The sequence below is a fragment of the Portunus trituberculatus genome, chromosome 33 (assembly GCF_017591435.1).
Source record: "Portunus trituberculatus isolate SZX2019 chromosome 33, ASM1759143v1, whole genome shotgun sequence".
NCBI lineage: Eukaryota > Metazoa > Arthropoda > Malacostraca > Decapoda > Portunidae > Portunus > Portunus trituberculatus.
The window spans coordinates 15,562,634-15,575,133 of NC_059287.1; the positions used below are offsets into that span (position 1 = coordinate 15,562,634).

Sequence of the window (12,500 nt, forward strand, 5' to 3'; positions counted from 1 at the left end):
TTCTTTGGTGTATTTGCTCTCTCTCTCTCTCTCTCTCTCTCTCTCTCTCTCTCTCTCTCTCTTACCTCTAATTTAGCAAGGAATTATTGATGAAAGTAATAAATCATGAGTTGGAAATGTGTCTATACTACCTCCCTCTCGCTTTCAACCCTTCCCACCCACCCACCCACACCCACACACACACACACACACACACACACACACACACACACACACACACACACACACACACACAAAGCCACTAAACCACGGGGCAGGAATGTGATATGGAGCCCAAACACACGAAAACACACATGGCGGGGACATTAAACAAAGCTCACGGTGCAGCCAGAGTGATTAATCAAAGAGGCTTGTATGGGTGAGGCTCTTATCAGTTCTCTGAGGGGCAATTAGCCAAGCTGTTTACTAATTTCTTCCTCTCCACTGCCGCTGTGTGGGGTGGAAATGGGACAGAGTGGGAGAGAGCTTTGTGACGGGTTGGGGGAGAGGGTATTGTGAATCTGAGTGTGACAGAGGTGCATAGGAGAGAGAGAGAGAGAGAGAGAGAGAGAGAGAGAGAGAGAGAGAGAGAGAGAGAGAGAGAGAGAGAGAGAGAGAGAGAGAGAGAGAGAGAGAGAGAGAGAGAGAGAGAGAGAGAGAGAGAGAGAGAGAGAGAGGAATAGAGACAGGAGAAGAGAGAGAGAGAGAGAGAGAGAGAGAGAGAGAGAGAGAGAGAGAGCGCAAGTGATGATGTGAGAGGGATTTGAGAGGGCTGTGAAAGTGAAGAGTGGGAGACATGGATGAAATAGCGCCAGTGGTCTGTTGGTTCGCTGTGGTTCACATGGAAACGAAGCAATGTGCATGAATTGAAGGAGCCAGGAACATGTTCAGAAACCTCTCTATGCATCACCTTTTTGTACACTCAGAAGGTTTTAAGTAGCCGTTGTTAGTGACACGGGTTTTTAAGGACATTTTACAATTTTAACGACGAATTGGTAAGTTTTGCATAGAAAAAACACGAAAACTCTTGAAAACCAGGCTAATCATCTCTGTGACCTTGAAACTAGAAGCAGCATTAGAAAAAAGCGATTTGAAGTACATTTTTACCATTTTAGTAACATTTAAGCAAGTTTTCTATATAATAAACAGAAAATAATCTTGAAAACCAGGTTAATAATTTCTGTGACCTTGAAAACAATAAGAACAAAGGTTCAAAGCATTTTTAAGCGAATTTTTACGGCTTGAAAACAGTAACAACAAAGGATCAAAGTGTTTTTAAGAGAATTTTTACGGTTTTAGAGACGAATTAACATGATTTCCACATTATTATCACGAAAAACACTCTTGAGAACCAGTCTAGTCATCTCTGTGGCCTTGGAGAGAGAGAGAGAGAGAGAGAGAGAGAGAGAGAGAGAGAGAGAGAGACAGGACCAGGAAGGAGAGGAGATGATCGCTGGTGTCTGGTTTTGGTGTTAGTGGAGGAGGAATATGCCTGGTGATATTATGTGTGAGGGAGGGAGAGAGGGAGAGGGAGGGTGGCAAGGCGGGTTAAAGGAGTGAAAGTGAAATGTGTGGGAGAAACATTAATATCAAAACGAAAACGAGAAGGAACCGTGAAAATGTGAAAGAGAGAGAGAGAGAGAGAGAGAGAGAGAGAGAGAGAGAGAGAGAGAGAGAGAGAGAGAGAGAATATATGATAAAGAGGAGAAAACGTAATGGAACGACAGAGGTAATCTATAATATACAAGAATGGAGAACGAAGGAGGGGAACAGAGACAGTTAAGATAAATGTGGAGGAGGAGAATGCAGAGTAGGAAATAATAAGAAGGAAAATATATACACAAGCGGAGAGGAAGCAGAGATGAAGAGAGAAGGGGAGGACAGCATTAGCGCGCCAGAAGAGAAGGGAGAAGACAAAGACGAACAAGAAGAAGAGATACGCAAAAAAAAGAACGATGTATAGCGGGAGGAAGAAGGGAAGAACTGGAGGAAACAAAGGGCATGGAAGTGGAGGAGGAGGAGGAGGAGGAGGAGGAGGAGGAGGAGGAGGAGGAAAAGGATGACGAGGAGAAAGACGAGGAAGGGAGAGGCAGAAATGAGAACAAGGACGATCATTCATTATAGTAGTAGTAGTAGTAGTAGTAGTACAAAAACGACCAAACACACATAAAAACGCACAAACAAAAAAAAAAAACAAGGAAAACAAACAATACACAACAAAAAAAACGAAACAAAAAAGTAACAAGTAAATAAATAAATAAATATGGATACGAAAAGATAGGAAAATAAAAAAAACCAGAGTGTCTCCATTGCAAAGTGAGAAAGACAAAAGGACTCCAGCACTAAGGGACTCCAGGCAGAATAACAACCAGAATAGCGACTCTACTTTACTGGCAATGAAATAAACATTAGGTGTTATTACGTGCACCAGGATGAAGGAGAGCAGGAGGAGGAGGAGGAGGAGGAGGAGGAGGAGGAGGAGGAGGTGAAGGGAAGAAGGGCTAGGGAATGGAGGAAAAACGAAAGGAGGAAAGGGAGGAAGGAGGAAGAGAGGAGTGGACGTGAGGATGACGAGGCAAGATCTGACTATAATCTTTCAGCGGTAATAAGTGAGGACTAACAAATACAGTACGTCATCCTCCTCCTCCTCCTCCTCCTCCTCCTTCTCCTCCTCCTCCTTCTCCTCTTCGTCTCCTTCTTCCTCCTCCTGTTCATCCTCCTCTTTCTCTTCCTTCTATAGTCTCTGGTGGAAGACTTTCTGAATAACTAATGGTCTAATCAGTGTTGAAAATTACCACTACTACTTCTACTACTACTACTACTACTGCTACTACTACTACTACTCCCACTACTACCACTACTACTACTATTACTACAACAAGATGAAAAATAAAACTGTTACTACCATTACGACAATAACAAATACCACCACCACTACTACTACTACTACTACTACTACTACTACTACTACTACTACTACTGAAACGAAGACAGGACATTGACCCTACAACCATCACCTCTACCAACAAGTACTACCACTACCATTAACACAAAAATTACCATCACTACAGCTAAACTCTCTAATTTTCATCCACCAACAGACAGAGAGAGAGAGAGAGAGAGAGAGAGAGAGAGAGAGAGAGAGAGAGAGAGAGAGAGAGACGGAACAAAAGTCACACTGCCACACAACACAAAAAGGTACTTGAAACTTTCTAAACTGATCTTTTTTTCCCCCTTCCCACAAAAGTTAGCTACTGAACGCATTCTCGCCTTAAATTACCCTCACATTCCCTATTTCCTTCCCCTCACCCTCTTCACCATCCCTTTCCCCTCTCTTCTCTCCCCTCCCTTAGCTTCTGTTTCCCCTTTTCCCTCCTCATTTTTTGACACATTTTAGTTAATTTAGTTTCCTTAATGTTTGTTTCCTTATAAGATTTCTGATTCCATAAAAGAACACATTTTCTTTTTCCTTCTTTCTATATAAATTATTCTCATTTAGCTTCACGTCCCAGTTTTGCTCTCTCTCTCTCTCTCTCTCTCTCTCTCTCTCTCTCTCTCTCTCTCTCTCTCTCTCTCTCTCTCTCTTTTTTATCCTCTTCTTCCTTTTCTTCTTATTCCTCAAGTCTTTTCTTTATTTCTAATTCGTTGTTGATGTTTTGTTGCTTGTTATTGTTCTTTGCCTTTATCATCATCATCATCATCTCTCTCTCTCTCTCTCTCTCTCTCTCTCTCTCTCTCTCTCTCTCTCTCTTTCTGAAGCCAAGCGCAGTTCTCTTCACTTCATGGAAATTTGAAATGGTTTGTCTCCTAGTCGCAAATTTTATTCCTCAGAACACTACTCTCATCCCCAGCCTCTCTCTCTCTCTCTCTCTCTCTCTCTCTCTCTCTCTCTCTCTCTCGTCATGCATCTGAAAATTTAGTGTGACGATGCATTTTCTTTCTTTCTTGCTCTCATTCTCTCTATTTTCTCCATCATTTTCTTTCTTTCTTTTAGCCCTATTCCTTATTACTTTATTGCTTTCTCTCTCTCTCTCTCTCTCTCTCTCTCTCTCTCTCTCTCTCTCTCTCTCTCTCTCTCTCTCTCTCTTTCCAGCTCTAACCCAGATCATAACCAACCCTCCTCCTCCTCCTCCTCCTCCTCCTCCTCCTCCTCCTCCTCCTCCTCCTCCTCTTGCTTCCTCCGCGGGACAAACTTAATTTTCCTCATTACTCGCGGAAGATTTGTCTTTAATTAGCGTAGGGCCGTTGAGGAGTGGCGTGGGGGTGGAGGGGGAGGGAAGAGGGGACGAGGGGGTGAGGGGGGAGGGGGCGTGACGTCAGCCGTTCAATTACGCTATCGTTCTCATCCACCAACTGCCATCTCGTCCGGGAGGAGGAGGAGGAGGAGGAGGAGGAGGAGGAGGAGGAGGAGGAGGAAGAGGAGGAGGAGGGAAAAAAGTAAGAGGGTACATGAGAAGACAGGTATCTGGGAGGAGGGAGAGAGAGAGAGAGAGAGAGAGAGAGAGAGAGAGAGAGAGAGAGAGAGAGAGAGAGAGAGAGAGAGAGAGAGAGAGAGAGAGAGAGAGAGGAATAAATGAAGGAAGGATGAAGGATAGAGGTGCAAAATACATGGAAGAAGAAGCAGAGAGAGAGAGAGAGAGAGAGAGAGAGAGAGAGAGAGAGAGAGAGAGAGAGAGAGAGACGTGAACAGATAATGAAGTGTGACGCATTGAACATGACCGACAAAGGTGTGTGGAAGTGAAAGGTCACAGGTAAGGAGAACAGGTGGCAAGAACAGGTAAGGATCAGGTGAACAGAACAGACAGACAGACAGACAGACAGACGAACAGACAAACAGGTAGATAGATACATATAAGTAGAATATAAAAAAAAGATAAAGAGAGAGAGAGAGAGAGAGAGAGAGAGAGAGAGAGAGAGAGAGAGAGAGAGAGAGAGGCAATTAGAAGCATTACATGAATCATTATAATACATCTGGCTTCACATTACCTCCTCCTCCTCCTCCTCCTCCTCCCCCACTCTTCCTCCTCCTCCTCTAAGTATCATTCAAATCAAACACAAGAAACATTATAATATTCACCTGTGAGTTTCTACCTGTGAATACCTATCAGTGTTTGCTAATTGATCTCATAAAGGTGACGCAAAATACCTGTAGTAATATATTAACATTTCATCATTTCCATCTTTATTTCACTCTCTCTTATTTTCATTTTTTGCTATAAATTTAATCTATTTTTTCTTTCCATTTCTACTTTAATTCTGTGTCTTTCTCTTCTCTCTTCTTTTTTTTTTCTCTCTTCCTTCTTTTATTCTGTCTTATCATCATTTCCATCTTTATTTCACTATCTCTTATTTGCATTATTCTGCTTTTTAATTTAACCTATTTTTCTTTCCATTTCTACTTTCATTCTGTGTCTTTCTCTTCTCTCTTTCTCTTCTCTATTTTTTTCTCTTCTCTTCTCTTCTCTTATGTTCGTCTTCATTTCCTTGTTCCATTTTTATTATTTCTTTCCTATTCATCTATTTTGACTTTCATAGGTTTTCTCTCTGTCTCTCTCTGGTTATCTTTTTATCTTCTCTCTCTCTCTCCTCCTCTCTTTCTCCTCCCCCTCTTTCGTCTTTCTTCCCCTCCTGGTTCTTTATCACTCGAACTGTGTCCCTCCCTATCATTTATCTTCTCTCCCTTGCTCCTCCTTCACCCTCCATCTCTCGCCTCCTCCTCCTCCTCCTTCACCTTCTGTTCCTACCTTCTCTCTCTCTCTCTCTCTCTCTCTCTCTCTCTCTGCTTTTTTCTCACACACTCCTAAGTCTTATTTCCACTTGCTACCCCATTCCCTTCTCCTCCTCCTCCTCCTCCTCCTCCTCCTCCTCCTCCTCCTCCTTCTCCTCCTCCTCTTCTTCTTCCTCCTCCTTCTCCTGCTTTTAGTCTTATTTCCTCCTTCACTTCCTCCTCCTTCTCGTCTTTCGTACATAGTCCTTACGTCCTTCTCCTCCTTCCTCATCTCCTCCTCCTCCTCCTCCTCCTCCTCCTCCTCCTCCTCCTGCTGCGCCTCAATGGTCTCATGATCGCCGTGGGAGAAGGATTTGTGTCTAGAGGAAGGAGGGTAAGATCCTACGTCTAATACAAGGACTCTCTCTCTTTCTCTCTCTCTCTCTCTCTCTCTCTCTCTCTCTCTCTCTCTCTCTCTCTCTCTTGGTGTTCTCTTCAATGGCGTCTTTATTGTTTTGGCTTCAATCTTCTTTCTTCATTTTTTTTTCTTTTTGCTCTTCTTTTCTTTTTTTAGTAACTTTTTTTTATTTTTCGTTATCTTTGTTTTATTTTAATGTTTTATTTTTTTGAGGTGTGTGTGTGTGTGTGTGTGTGTGTGTGTGTGTGTGTGTGTGTGTGTGTGTGTGTGTGTGTGTGTGTGTGTGTGTGTGTGTGTGTGTTGTCCTTTTCTTTTTCTCCATTGTGTTTCCTCTCTTCTCCTCTCTCTCTCTCTCTCTCTCTCTCTCTCTCTCTCTCTCTCTCTATCATCATCATTTTTATTCTTCTTCGACATTTACTTCTCTTGTTTCTCTCTATCATTTCTTTTATTCTTCTTGCTTTTGTTCGTATTTTTCACATCATTTTTCTTTTTCTTGTCTTCTTTTCTCTCTCTCATTTTCCCAAGTTTCTTAATTTGTTTTCTGTGCTTCCTGTTTTCATCTATTTATTTTACTTTTTCTCTGTGTCTTTTCTTTCTTATTTTTCTTCTCTCATTTGTTCCAGTTCTTCAATCTCATAGTTTTTTTTTTTTATTTCAAAGTTTTATTCTTATCATTATCATCTCATCTTCCTTTTTCTCCTTTCATTTGTTCAGATTAGCAATTATCTTTCTTCGTAATACTTCCTTTTTATTCCTTCTCTATGTTTCTAATTCCAACTTTCTTATCTTCTTCTTTTTCTTATCCTTTCATTTGTTTTTTTTTTTTTTTTACGGTTCTGTGATTCTCTTTCTTCGTAGCCTTGGATTTTTTTTTCTACCTTCTCTGTTTCCAATTACTGTTATCTTATTTTGTTTCTTTTATTCTTTTTACACCTTTTTTTGTCTTTTGTTCATATTTCTTTTACCTTTTGTTTGTAATTCTTGTTTTTTTTCTTATTTTCTTCAATTTTTTGTATTCTTATCTCTTTCTCTTCTAATTTTCCCTCTTTTCCTTCCATTTCGTTCTTAATTCCCTCATTCTTATTCCTTACGTGCTAATTTTTCATCTGTCTTTAGTTCTCTTGAGGTTATTTTTATTCTCATTTTCTTTATTATTTTTTTTCATTAATTTATTTCTTTCCACCTCTCTTATTTCACGTATTTCTATCACATGTTCGTTGTTTGCTTGTCCTTTTGTTTATCTCCGTGTTGTGTTTTTTTTATCATCTGTCTGATTTTCGTGTTGTGTTTGTCTTATCTTTCGTGTTTACCTCGTGTTTTGTCTGCCTTATCTTTGTGTCTCATCCTCGTCTTTCCTTCCCTCTTCGTTAACGCATCGTCCTCGCTTCTTCTAATCAGTTTACGTCTTTCTAATTACCGTGAATCTCAACAGTCAATTAAGGATCACAAGGTTCGCGCTCCCAGGTGAACTGAAATGATATCTAAGGAATTTATCTGACTTTTTATTGTGTCTATTTGTCTTTCCATGTTTATCTTTTTCCTTCTTTCGTTTTGTGGTTTTTTTTCTACATTTTCTGTTTCTGTCTCTTTTGTTTTGGTAATCATTTTTATTTCGCGTTTTTTTTATCTTTTTGTGATTTTTTTTCTGTCTGTTTCTCCGTCTATGTCTGTCTGTCTGTCTGTCTGAATTTCTCTCTCTCGTTCTCAATCTCGTACAGCTTTTTTTTCTTCTCTCTTGCAAATGGAAAAGGAAAGAAGATTGTGATGGGTGACGCCAGCCTGGAGACATTCACTCTGCCTTCCTTTCCTTCCTCCTCCTCCTCCTCCTCCTCCTCTTCTCCTTCGACGTGCAAATGGCAGTGCAAGGATGAGGTGGTGACGTGTTCCTTGCAAAGATTTTTTTCCATTTTTTTTTGCGTTTTCCTGCTGAGTGAGGCACGACTTGGGAAAGGAGACATTGAATAGTAGTGGTAGTAATAGTAGTAGTGGCAGTGGTTGTAGTAGTAGTAGTAGTAGTAGTAGTAGTAGTAGTAGTTCCAGATAAATCCAATTTCTGTTTTTTTTCTTTAATTTTCTTTAATACCAAAGATTACGTAATTGTTTTCGCTTTCCTAATCTCTCTCTCTCTCTCTCTCTCTCTCTCTCTTGCTGTAGGCGATGGCACCCTCGGGAGGAGTGTGTCTTACTGCCTGCTGGTGGCGCTGCAGTGTGTGTGTGTGTGTGTGTGTGTGTGTGTGTGTGTGTGTGTTCGTTACGTCTTCAATCCTGTTCCTAGGCGAGTGGTGCATGGAAGAGACGAGGAGGAGGAGGAGGAGGAGGAGGAGGAGGAGGAGGAGGAGGAGGAAGGAGGTGAAAGAGGACTAGGAAGAAGAGGTGGAAGAGGAAGATTACATAGGATTACATAGGTTAACAAGATAGCACAAGAGGATGAGAGAAGAAGAAGAAGAAGAAGAAGAAGAAGAAGAAGAAGAAGAAGAAGAAGAAGAAGAGAAGCAGAAGGACGAGAGAAGCAGGAGGAGGAGGAGGAGGAGGAGTAGGAGGAGGAGGAGAACTACCCGGTGGTCATCTGGCAGCTGTTTCCCTTCCTTTCCCTCCCTCCCTCCACATCCCTTCCCCTTCTCCTTCCCTTCCCTTCCCTTCACGTCCCTTCCCTTCCCTTCCCTTCCCGCTGCCCGCCGTCCACGCCTTAATGCTTCACGCGGCGGAGTTCCTCGTGGGCGCCGCCTCTAATGCAGGGGTTGTCGCCGCGGGGCCAGACTAAATGTTTTCCTGATGCCCTTGTTTGCTACGACAGTCGCCAACCCTCGGGCGCCCCTCCCTTGTCGCCAGACGGGACACGAGTGGCCTTTTCTTCTTCTTCTTCTTCTTCCTTTTCTTCTTCTTCTTCCTCCTCGTCTTCCTATTTTTTCTTCGTTGTGTCTTTTTTCTTTTTTTCTTTTTTGTTGTGTGGTGTTTTGTTTTCTATTTTTTTATTTCGTCTTTGTTGTTTTCTTTTGTATTTTTGTTTCTATTCTCGTTCTTTTTTCTTTCAGTTTTTTCCTTTCCCGCTTCAATAGTTTTCCCTATTTTCTCTCTCTGTCTTTCTCCTCTTTCCGTTTCATTTCAAGTATTCACCTCACATTTCCCTTCTTTTCCGTCACTTTCTATCACAATACTTGAAAATCTTCCTTCCTCCATCATTTCATTCCATCCAGTACCTTCATCCTTCATTTCCTCCACTTTCTAACATATTACTCCCAAACTCTTCCCTCCCCTTCCCTCCAGCACCTCCACAACACCCGGGGCCTACCCACAACCCACCTCGCCTTCCCTCACTCCCGCCACAACACGAATTTATGGTTTACAATTACCACCAAATCGAAGTCTCACAATGGCCGTGGAATTACTGATCCTAGGAGTCGGTCTGTACTTGGGAGTCTACCTGTCCCAGCAGCTGTCGGCCGGGCTGCCTCTCATGCCGGGGCCTTCTGCTGCCGTGCGTGGGTTCCTCCTCTGGTTCCGTGATCTGTACGGGTCCCTATGCGGCGCTGCAGGTGACGAGCGTGGTCTTACTGGGGAGATCCCGCCAGACCAGATGCCAGCTGATTCTCTCTCCATTGAACAGCTTGTCTTGGAGGAGCTAGTGACTGACGGGAAGTAAGGTGGGTGGTGTGAGTGGTAGTGTGTGGTAGTTGTGCTCCCGCCTTGGTGTGTTTTGTGTCTGGTTTCCGTATCTATTCGTTTGTGGGTTTTTGTTTCCTGTTGTGACCTGCGATGGTTTTCTTGTTTGGGGTTTGGGTTCGGTATGTTTTCTGGTGTGATAGGATTTTTATTCTTCTGTTTACGGTTTCTCATCATCGATCCACACCAGGTTCTTACCCTAACCTGACTTAACTTTATCTAACTTTCCGTCTAAGCTTCCCTCACTACCACCAGATCCTTACCTTGAAACAATGACCTCAATTTTTCTCAATACATCTCTCACTTTTCTTCACAAGATCCTTAACCTAACCTAACTTAGTCAAACCTAACATTCATTTGAAGAATCCCTCACTTACTCTTATCAGAACCCACTCCAACACCAATAACAAACTAAAAAGCTCCTATAGTCTAGCTCCACCAGACAAAGGCGCGGGGCTCACAGTGTGTTATGGCCACCCTGAACACTCATCCCAGCATTAGCACCCCATAAAAAGCCCCTTAACTGTCCTGCCTTGCCGTTAGTCCCCTGAACCCTTTCCTCTCAGCATCCTTCATTCTTCCCCAGCAGATGGCTCACCTTTCCATCACTACTAAGGAAATATTCTCGTCTCCCTCCCTTGTCTTGAAACTTTGTGGTATTTATGATGTGTTTTGAAACGTGGTGGTATTATCTAAACTGTCCTGAAGGCTTGTGGTTCTTTATCATTGATTTGAATCTTTATTAATCTATCTAAACTCTAAGCCAATTACTATACTGGACTGGATTCTTGTCTAACTACCTATGTGACTATCAAGAACTACTTAATTTCTTCTCTTCTCTCCAACCTTTATTTTCCGGTGTTATTCTTCTTTCTATATAATCTACATCCTTTTCCTATTGTTATCCCAGCTGGACCAAAGAATACTGAAGTTTCTCTCTATATATTCCAATTCTTTACTCTCATTTTCTCTGGACCAAAAACATTTAACTTATTTTCTCTATACACAGCCTCTCATCTTCTGTCACATTCTGCACGCCAATTTGAGGTTCCCTATGTAATGAAGTTCTTTTTACATTCTTTTTACTCATTTTCTCTGGACCAAAAACACTTATTTTTCTTTACTCTCATCTTCTGTCACTCTGGACCAATTTGAAGAACAGTTCCTTAACTTCTTACTCTCATTCTCTCTGGACCACATTTAACCTCTCATCTTCTGTCACCCTCGGCACGCTAGATTGCGGTTCCCCTATCTGTATCGCCTCCCGCTCGCCCTCCTCGCCTCAAATCGCCTGCCATCAAGACGAGCAAGGCTGATCGTGGCGTTTACTGAGCGTTTCATCTAATCGTGATTACAAAAGTGCAGGTGAAGGGACGAACCCACACAGCGCAACAACACAACACCAAAATTGATCTATCTTGCGCAATTAGAGACGAATTAACAAGTCGCCACAGGAGGAGGAAGAGGAGGAGGAGGAGGAGGAGGAATAGGAGGAAGGGAAGTGTCTAGATACCCTCCTTCACCCTTCTTCTCCTCTCTTCATTGTCTTTATTGCCTTCATTCCCAGCCTGATCTCGTGGGAAGCGCCTCCGCCACCTCTCCACAGCTCCTTCAGGGGATATCACTAATAATTCATCCCTCCCTGCACACAATTATCGCCCCTACAGAGTGAAGAGTCAAGGGATAATGACCAGGTAAGCCTCTTAGGTACTACTTACTCACACCTTGCAATGTTTTATCTCTCTCTCTCTCTCTCTCTCTCTCTGCCTTAATTGATAAAGTGAACTAACGTATGTAGCGCTAATTATTCCTTTCTCTCTCTCTCTCTCTCTCTCTCTCTCTCTCTCTCTCTCTCTCTCTCCCTCTCTCCACAGTGCCGCAATTGCTCCGCCTCATTCCACGTTAATTGCCACAAAGAAGCGTTCCAGGAAACATCACAGCTTAGTCACGCAGGGAAAGGCAAACACTCTTCTTCCATTCCTGTCTCACGTGCTTTGGTTCTCTCTCCACTCGTCGCCTTTGGACTCTCATTTGATTGGATGTTAACTCTCTCTACTTAGTTTTGTTTGATAGTTATTTTTTTTTGTATATTTTTTCATTGGGTTTTCTTTAAGATTTCTGGTTTTCTATCTCTTTTTCAGTCAAAGGTTTGGTGATCTCTCATTTTCTTTCTCTCTTCCAATTTTTGTTTAATATATAGTAGTGATTAATGGTAACTTGTCTTTTTCATCATTTTTCATTGTGTTCTGTGTGTTTCCCTTAAAAATGTCCAGTTCTCTATTTCTTTTTCAGTTAATAAAGGTTTAGTGACGACTCATTTTCTTTCTTTGATAGTAAATTTACCTTCTCTATAATTTTTTCAGTGTGTTCTCTTTAGTCTTCCTTAAAAATGTCTAGTTCTCTATCTCTTTTATTCAGTCAAAGGGTTTAGTGACGTCTCATTTTCTTTCTTTCTCGTCTCTCAGTAATGATTGGTTGTAAATTTGCCTTTTCTATAATTTTTCATTGTGTTCTGTATGTTTCCCTTAAAAATGTCCAGTTCTCTCTTTTCAGTCAAAGGGTTCAGTAACGTCTCCTTTTCTTTCTTTCCCGTCTCAGTAATGATTGTTAGTAAATTTGCCTTGTCTATAATTTTTCACTGTGTTCTCTTTTAGTCTTCTTTAAAAGTGTCCAGTTCTCTTATCTTTTTTCAGTCAAAGGGTTCAGTGTATCTATTTTTCTTCCTTCCTTTGTGTG

The 12,500-nt window shown here is 41.8% G+C and overlaps 1 protein-coding gene across 1 annotated transcript in view; it reads right to left on the reverse strand.

Annotated features, from left to right (window-relative positions):
- Window positions 1-12,500, reverse strand: part of LOC123512239 (nephrin-like) — a 114,134-nt gene that overhangs the window by 69,938 nt on the left and 31,696 nt on the right.